At 42.8% G+C, this 8,058-nt stretch overlaps 1 pseudogene; it reads right to left on the reverse strand.

Annotated features, from left to right (window-relative positions):
- Positions 1–6,537: 6,537 nt before the first annotated feature.
- Positions 6,538–7,329, reverse strand: LOC148896223 (uncharacterized; annotated as a pseudogene).
- Positions 7,330–8,058: the final 729 nt, after the last annotated feature.

Genomic DNA, 8,058 nt, shown 5'->3' on the forward strand with positions numbered 1-8,058 from the left:
GCGACGGCCGAGATGGATCTGGCCATAAAGCACCTTACGTGGCAAGCGCTCTTCTGGCATCCTTATCACATGGCCTAGCCAGCGAAGTTGGTGCTGGGTGACTGTAGCTTCCACACTGGTGCAGTTGGTTTTGCAAAGTATTTCAGTGTGGGGGACTCTGTCTCTCCAGGATAGCCCAAGGATGCATTGTAGGCACTTGATGTGTGCATCCTCCAGCATCCTGAGGTGACGACTGTACAGGGTCCGTGCTTCGCAGCTTTAGAGGAGGGTTGACACAACAACAGCCAGATAAACTGCAGTCTTGGTGTGGAGTTTGAGATCTTTGTTTTGAAAGACTCTCCTCCTAATTCTGCCAAAAGATGCCGATGCCTGTCGACAGATGCCTCTGTCGATACTGCAGTCGTCAGAGAGAAAGCTGCCCAGGTATTTGAAAGAGTCCACTATTGCTAGTGGCTTATTGGAGATGGTGAATGTTGGTGGATGAACTGGAGGAATGGATGCCCACTGACAGATTACTTCAGTCTTTTCCACATTGACAGAGAGGCCCAGTCTGCCTAAAGCATCTGCAGCAGCTGAGAGACTAGCTTGTCGTGCTTCTGGTGTGTGGGCCACAACTGCACAGTCATCTGCATATTGGAGTTCGATGACTTGCACTGATCTTAATTCGTGACAGCCCGCAGCCTCCTGATGTTGAATAGATTTCCATCAAGCCGGAAATCTATGGTAACCCCACTGTTCTTCTCGATCCTCGCATGGAGCAACAGTGTCACACACAGGAGGAAGATGTTGAACAGGACTGGTGCGAGGACACATCCCTGGCGTACACCAGTCTGCCACATTAAGGTCGCATACACTCAGTTTTTTTGGTCAGGAATGCCCCCGTGGGGACACTTTAGGAAATGTCATGAAACGTCTTTAAAACATGGTTTGAAGTCTCTCAGATCAATGTGCCCGTGGGGACCTCATTTTAGGTCCCCACGGGTACATGAATCGGGCTGTTTGCAGTCAGGTTGATGTCCCCACCGGGGTCCACAAACGAGAACACACACACACACACAAACAAACACACACACACACACACACACACACACACACACACACACACACACACACACACACACACACACACACACACACACACACACACACACACACACACTCACACACACATGCATGAATGAATTAACATCATCAATTCGCACAAGATATAGTTTTTTTTACTCCCTAAATATATTGAGAACAGTTTCATGTTTGAATTGGGCATTCTATATTACATCCATCCGCAATTTGACCCTCATGAGTAAGGCAAGCTTTTTATTACTCCAAGGCCTTGGTCATCTGCAGTTTTACTTCCATTTCCAAGAGCAATGAGAAGAAAAGGACTAAAGCCACACGGATGACACTTAATCTCATTGGAATACCTTGCCAGGTCTGACCTTGGAAAGTTAATAGCCGCTAAACAACTGACTGCCCATGTATCTACTGTTGCCTGTGTGTGGGTGCGGTAGGGCCCCTACATGTCACTACCTGAAATCATGTGATTGATATGTTTTTGTTGAAAAAACACAAAAGAAACATTCACTTTGCACTGGAGGTGAAAATCATGGGATATACATAAAAACCTTAGTGTGTTTTGCAAATGTTGTTGAAAGCAGTTACAACACTGGGCTGCTGGATTCCATGGCCGTTGGATATGTGTCCTACACTCTCTGTTCAATAGAAACCTTTGCATTTTTAAAGAGTGGCAGTTACTTTATGCTGTCATTGTTTTTGGCACTGTCTGCCTTGCTTAATCCCTGTAAATGCATAGCTCAGTGACAGTTTTAAACTCTTTTGGTTTCTGCATGCGTGGGGATGCCGGATATGCACCATTTATTCTGAATATTCTAAATCAGGGGTCGACTAAGGCAGCCATTCAAGCAAAATATTTAGAAATGTTTTCCAGTGAGAACCACACACACACATTCATACACACACAGACTAACACGCACGCATGTGCACACACACACACACACACACACACACACACACACACACACACACACACACACACACACACACACACACACACACACATACATGTACATATATTGATATGTATGTGTGATTTCAATAAAATGTCATAATGTATTATTTAAAATAACTGATAATACTCACCATTAATACAAAAGCAACTGTTTTCTGTTCCACATTATTGGTAAAAATCCAGTCAAACTATCGAAATGAAACTTGCTGGGTCCACATGCGAAGTTACTGCTCGCTAGCTTGCACACTGCTCATTAGCCTGCAAGCTTTCCTTCTGCTGTCTCTTACAGAGTATACTGATGCTAATGTTAGCATGGTGATTGTTTAATGGCCACTAGCATTTGACTGTTTCGTCAATTATATTGTTTCATTGCAAATTAGAATCACGGCAGAACCTTTGCTCTCGAAAAGGCAAATCCTTTGGTGCATTCAACCTGAAGTGTACAATACTCGTACTCTTTTTTTTACTCGTCCGTCATTCAAAATGGGGTGTTTATCTGTTTCAATATCAGTGACACCTAAGTCAGTGTCATCCAATCAAATTGCGCTTTCAGCCAACTGCAGCCTAAACAGGAAATGAACAGCAAAAAAGCAACAATATATATTTAGTTTTATCTGCGAGCTAGATGCAATCATCAAAAGAACCATATATGGCTCGCGAGCCATAGGGTGCCGACCCCTGTTCTAAAACTACCATTGTTACGAAAGCTCAATTACAACTGAATTGCCCAATTGTATTGTTGCTATGTGTCAGAGTATAGGCAAGATGGGGAACAATTGTTCAAGATGTATGCTTTCGTGGGTCCTGTGTGATATGATTGGTGCAATACTGACACTGAGCAGTTTGTTTTCTAATAATGATTAGCATGTATTGTATTGTCAAAGACATGAATACAAGCTAATGAGAACTAATACAAATGCTGCATTGTATTATCTTTGCATTATTTAGCTGTGCTGAGTATACGACATGTGTTTCCATGTTTGAGATGCAAAAATTGTTTAAAATTAGCAAAAAACACTCTTTACATCGGTTAGATTGGTAATTCTCCAAGTTATTCTGGTTTAACCCAAGTAATGTGTTCAAACTACATGTAATTTTAATTGGAGTAAACCTTTCAAAAAATCAAGTACAATCCACGTGTTAAATATACTTCAGTTGTATTTAACTGCAGTAAATATATTTTGCATTCAAACGTTCAAATACTGTACATAATACACTTATATAAATGGTGTGTTTTCAAAGGTTTATTTAGATGTTTTTTTTATTTTTTAACTCATTCACTGCCAGACAATGTGCAAATATGTGTCCACTCCAGTGCTAGGGTTTTGTCATGTTCAGTGAAGTTGCAGAATATTGAGTTTTAGGACTACAGAAACATTCAATGCGGCGTAAGAAACCTTAGACGCTTCTTCCATCTGTTACATGGCTCTAGAGTTATCTGCATTAAAAGTGGGGACGGCCGTACATAAGGCAAATGCTGCCCCATCGCGGGAGGGAAAAACATTGCCAGAGGTCTGACCGCTGCTTGACCCCACACACACACACACACACACAAGAAAAAACAACCAGAAAAAAAATATTTTCAATTTTTTTCAATTCCCGAATAAATTCAGGAATGGCAGTGAATAAGTTAACATTACATTTTATTTATATCATTGTTTAAGTTAAATTTAGACCAATGAAAGTTTCAAAAAACAATGTTGCATAGTTTTCAGAACATATTGTGACTACCTCCACCTTGTTTCGGAGGAACGCTTGGGCTTTCTATGCTTCAGTATTTCTATGTTGATACAATGGCATTTACTCCGTTCAACTCAACTTTATTTATATGGTATTATACCAAACACTTCACCAAAGTATTTTACACAGCAACAACAACAACAACAAAAAGAACAACTCAATATTATATCCATTCCTGCATACACTTTATTATTTCAAGCAGTATACACTATACAATGTATTTGGGTGACTCTTTAGAGAGTTAATGGCTTGAGGGAAAAAGCCGTTTAAATGCCTGCTGGATTAGGTGCACATGGATCGAAGGAAGTAGCTGGAAATGGTGGTAGCCAGGGTGTGGAGGGTCCAGTAGGATTTTTTGCGGCCTTGTTTCGATTCTTGCAGTGTGCAAGTCCTCGAGAGTGGGTGGGGCGGTGCCACTGATTATTTTCGCCGTCCAAACAGTCCATGGAAATCTGATTTCGTCCATTATTGTGGCGGCCTTCAGCCAAACCATAATGGAAGAACACAGGATTGATTCGATGACAGCCGTGTAGAAATGTGATCGCACCTCCTGTGGCAGGCCATGCGTCTTTATCAGCCTCAGGAATTACATACTTTTTAACATTTAAAATAAAAATAATACCTGATAGCAATCTTTTCAAAATATTTATTGTGTAATCAATTAAAAAAGCAGCAAAGAAATGCAACACCAAAGGATTCTATTTTCTGATATGGCTTATGTGTAAATGCTGTCTGATCTTATTTTTCTTCCAGCACATGGATTGCTACACCTGTTTGCCAATTTTGCTGCATAGTGAGCGTGTGTCCTTGAAGCACTGCGAGGCTTAATGACACTTTGGTGACAGAAACTCAATTGTAAATTATGCCTTTTTGGACCATATCTAAATAGCGGCATAGTTGGTCAAACACGGTTCTGGTCCATTTAATCATGGAACGAGCAAAGAGATTTTGAGCCTTATGAACATGTTCATGAATGTCATCATATTGAACAAGTTATAGTTTCTGACTCTTATAGACGGCACTCTATGACCAATGTTGGTCAGAAAATGCACTGTGGGCCGAATTCACGAATGTGTGGCGCTAACCTACAACTACGACGCAAACAGAGACATTGTGCAGATGGTAAAACATCTCATTAATTTAGACACCAAGCAGAATGCTCTCTCGGTGTACCAGAAGTATTTGCATGGGTTAGAATGAGCGAAAATCCATACATTTGGTGGAAGAAATTCCCCACCTCAATGCAAATGAGCCTCACTTGTAAACATCTAATTCACTCATGAGATGAGATGATATATATATATATATATATATATATATATATATATATATATATATATATATATATATATATATATATATATATATATATATATATATATATATATATATATATATAGAGAGAGAGAGAGAGAGAGAGAGAGAGAGAGAGAGAGAGAGAGAGAGAGAGAGAGAGAGAGAGAGAGAGAGAGAGAGAGAGAGAGAGAGAGAGAGAGAGAGAGAGAGATACGTCTGTGTAAGCTCTCAGTCGTACAGGAGTGGTCCATCGATGAGAAGGTTTCTGTACAAATTTGAAGGTTTCGGACGTTTCGCCTCCTATCCAAGAGGCTTCGTCAGTGAACTAAAGTCTGACTGGTCGTATCGGCCCTATTTATATATCCCTAATGTCCAGCCATGGCGGCGCCGGACACAGCTATGATAGGTCCCTACTCTTCCAGCACCTCATCCTCTGCTCCCCATTGTCTGAGACACTCTCTGAGTACATTATCCGTTGGAGCCTTCTCTTTGATGTATTCATTGAGCTTGGATATTTCATCCTGGACAGTGGCTCTCACACTCACGAGTCCCTGGCCTCCTTCCTTACGGCTTGTGTACAGTCTCAGGGTGCTGGATTTGCGATGGAACCCTCCATGCATGGTGAGGAGTTTTCGCGTCTTAACATCTGTGATCTGAATCTCTTCCTTTAGCCACCTTATTATTCCTGCAGGGTATCTGATCACTGGCAGGGCATAGCTGTTTATTGCCCGGGTCTTGTTCTTGCAATTGAGCTGGCTTCTTAGGACTTGCCTCAGCCGAGGTATTTGGTCGTAACCACTTTCTTTGTTGCTAGTTCGACGTTGCCATTGGCCTGTGGTATACGGAGATACTTGTAGCTGTTTCCAATGTCTGCTATTGTTCCTCCAGGGAGTGAGACTCCTTCAGTGTGGACTACTTTGCCCCTCTTAGTCACCATCCGACTACATTTCTCCAGCCCGAATGACATCCCGATGTCACTGCTGTAGATCCTGGTTGTGTGGATCAGGGAGTCTATGTCCCTTTTGCTCTTAGCATACAGCTTTGTCATCCATGTAGAGGAGGTGACTCCATTCCTGAGGCGGTATGCGCAGCCTGTCTTGACGATTATTTGGCTGAGGGGGTTCAGTCCTATGAAGAACAGCAGTGGTGAGAGTGTATCACCGTGGTATATGCCACATTTGATGGACACTTGCGTTAGTGGCTTGCCATTGACTTCAAGTGTGGTTTTCCACATCCTCATTGAGTTTGCAACGTAGGCTCTCAGGGTCCTTTTGACCTTATACAACTCCAAGCATTCAGTGATCCATGTGTGTGGCATCGAGTCATTTGCTTTCTTGTAATCAATCCAGGCTTGGGAAGTCGGGACCTGCAGTCTTGTGCAACTGTTCTGTCAACCAGCAGCTGATGTTTGGCACCTCTAGTATCTCTACCAATGCCTTTCTGTGCTTTACTCATGTATTGATCCATATGTCCACTTATCTTAGCCGCAATGATGCCTGACATGTTCCATGTTGTGGAGAGACAAGTTATTGGCCGATAGTTGGAAGGAACTGCACCCTTTGTGGAATCCTTCATTGTCAGGATTGTTCGCCCTTCGGTTAGCCATCCTGGGTGAGTCCCAACCATCTGCAACTGGTTCATTTGTGCTGCTAGGCGCTCGTGGAGTGCTGTGAGTTTCTTTAGCCAGTAGGTGTGGCCTGATGCCGTCCAGTTTTTCATACCTGAAACTCTTCTTGTATGTCTGCCGCTGTGATGGTAACTGGGATCTGTTCAGGCAGGTTGCTGTGCTCGTCTTTCAGAGTCCCCAGCCATTGTGCAATGCTGTTATGTGCGACCTCCTTCTCCCATATGCCTTTCTAGTATCTTTCAGTTTCCAACCTTGGAGGGTCTGCTCTGCTGTTAGAACCCTGCCACTGAGCGTACACTTTCGCAGGTTGTGTTGCGAACAGCCTGTTTATTCTTCTGTCCTCATTCTCTTTCGTGTCCTTCTTTAGGCGACTGGACAAGGCCTGGAGCCTTTGTTTGGCAGTTTCGAGTGCTACAGGTATGGCTATCTGCATGTACCTCTTGGGTATTGGCATTTTATTCACACCTCTCTGGGTCTCTGTCAATTGACTCACATCTTTCCGAGCCGCCTTGATCTTAGCCTCCAACCGTCTTTTCCATGGTGGGTAACGAATCTCGTGGCTGTCACAGTTGCTCTTGTAGCCAAGCATCTCTAGGATCACTGATGCTGAAGCGTATATCAGCTCATTGGTTTCTGTCATCCGGTCGGGATCGCTCTCAGTGCGATTTATTGTCTCTCATTGTGTGAGGTAGGCATTAGCGTGAAGGGTCTTGCCCAAGGACCCACACTGGATGATGTTTTGTGCTCATTAATCTCTGCCCCAAGCGGGATTCGAACCCTCGTCTCCCATATGCTATGCCAAACCGATGTCAAACCGATTATCAATTTAGCTATCCAGCCGCTATATATATATATGTGACGGGTGTCACAACAGTGACTGTCTTCATCTCCACGATGCTGCCGTATTAATGAAGACGAGACGCGTGGATGTGTCTTTTTATTTCTTTTATTTCTGCAACACAGTATGGCAGAAGGGATGGGTGAAGTCGCATGGGTTTCGTCTTGTGATTAACCTGAATCTCCTCGAGATTGTTCTCAAATGCAAAACATTCTAGATAACAAAACAGAATTAACAACGTGTGATCGTATAGTGGTTATTTACAGAAAAAGAGAATACAACACAAATCTCCTCGAGATTGTTCTCAAATGCAAAACATTCTAGATAACAAAACAGAATTAACAACGTGTGATCGTATAGTGGTTATTTACAGAAAAAGAGAATACAACACAAGTTCACTGTTATTTACAAGATGTCCCTGAACGCATCATGGGCGGAGACTCGGCAGAACACGCGGTGCGCTTGTAATGGCTGGCGCACAGTTCAACCAGCCACGGACACTCACGGGCAAATGAAACACGACACAAGAAA

The sequence above is a fragment of the Hippocampus bargibanti genome, linkage group LG06 (genome assembly GCF_051943395.1).
Source record: "Hippocampus bargibanti isolate YZ-2025 linkage group LG06, ASM5194339v1, whole genome shotgun sequence".
NCBI classification, from domain to species: domain Eukaryota; kingdom Metazoa; phylum Chordata; class Actinopteri; order Syngnathiformes; family Syngnathidae; genus Hippocampus; species Hippocampus bargibanti.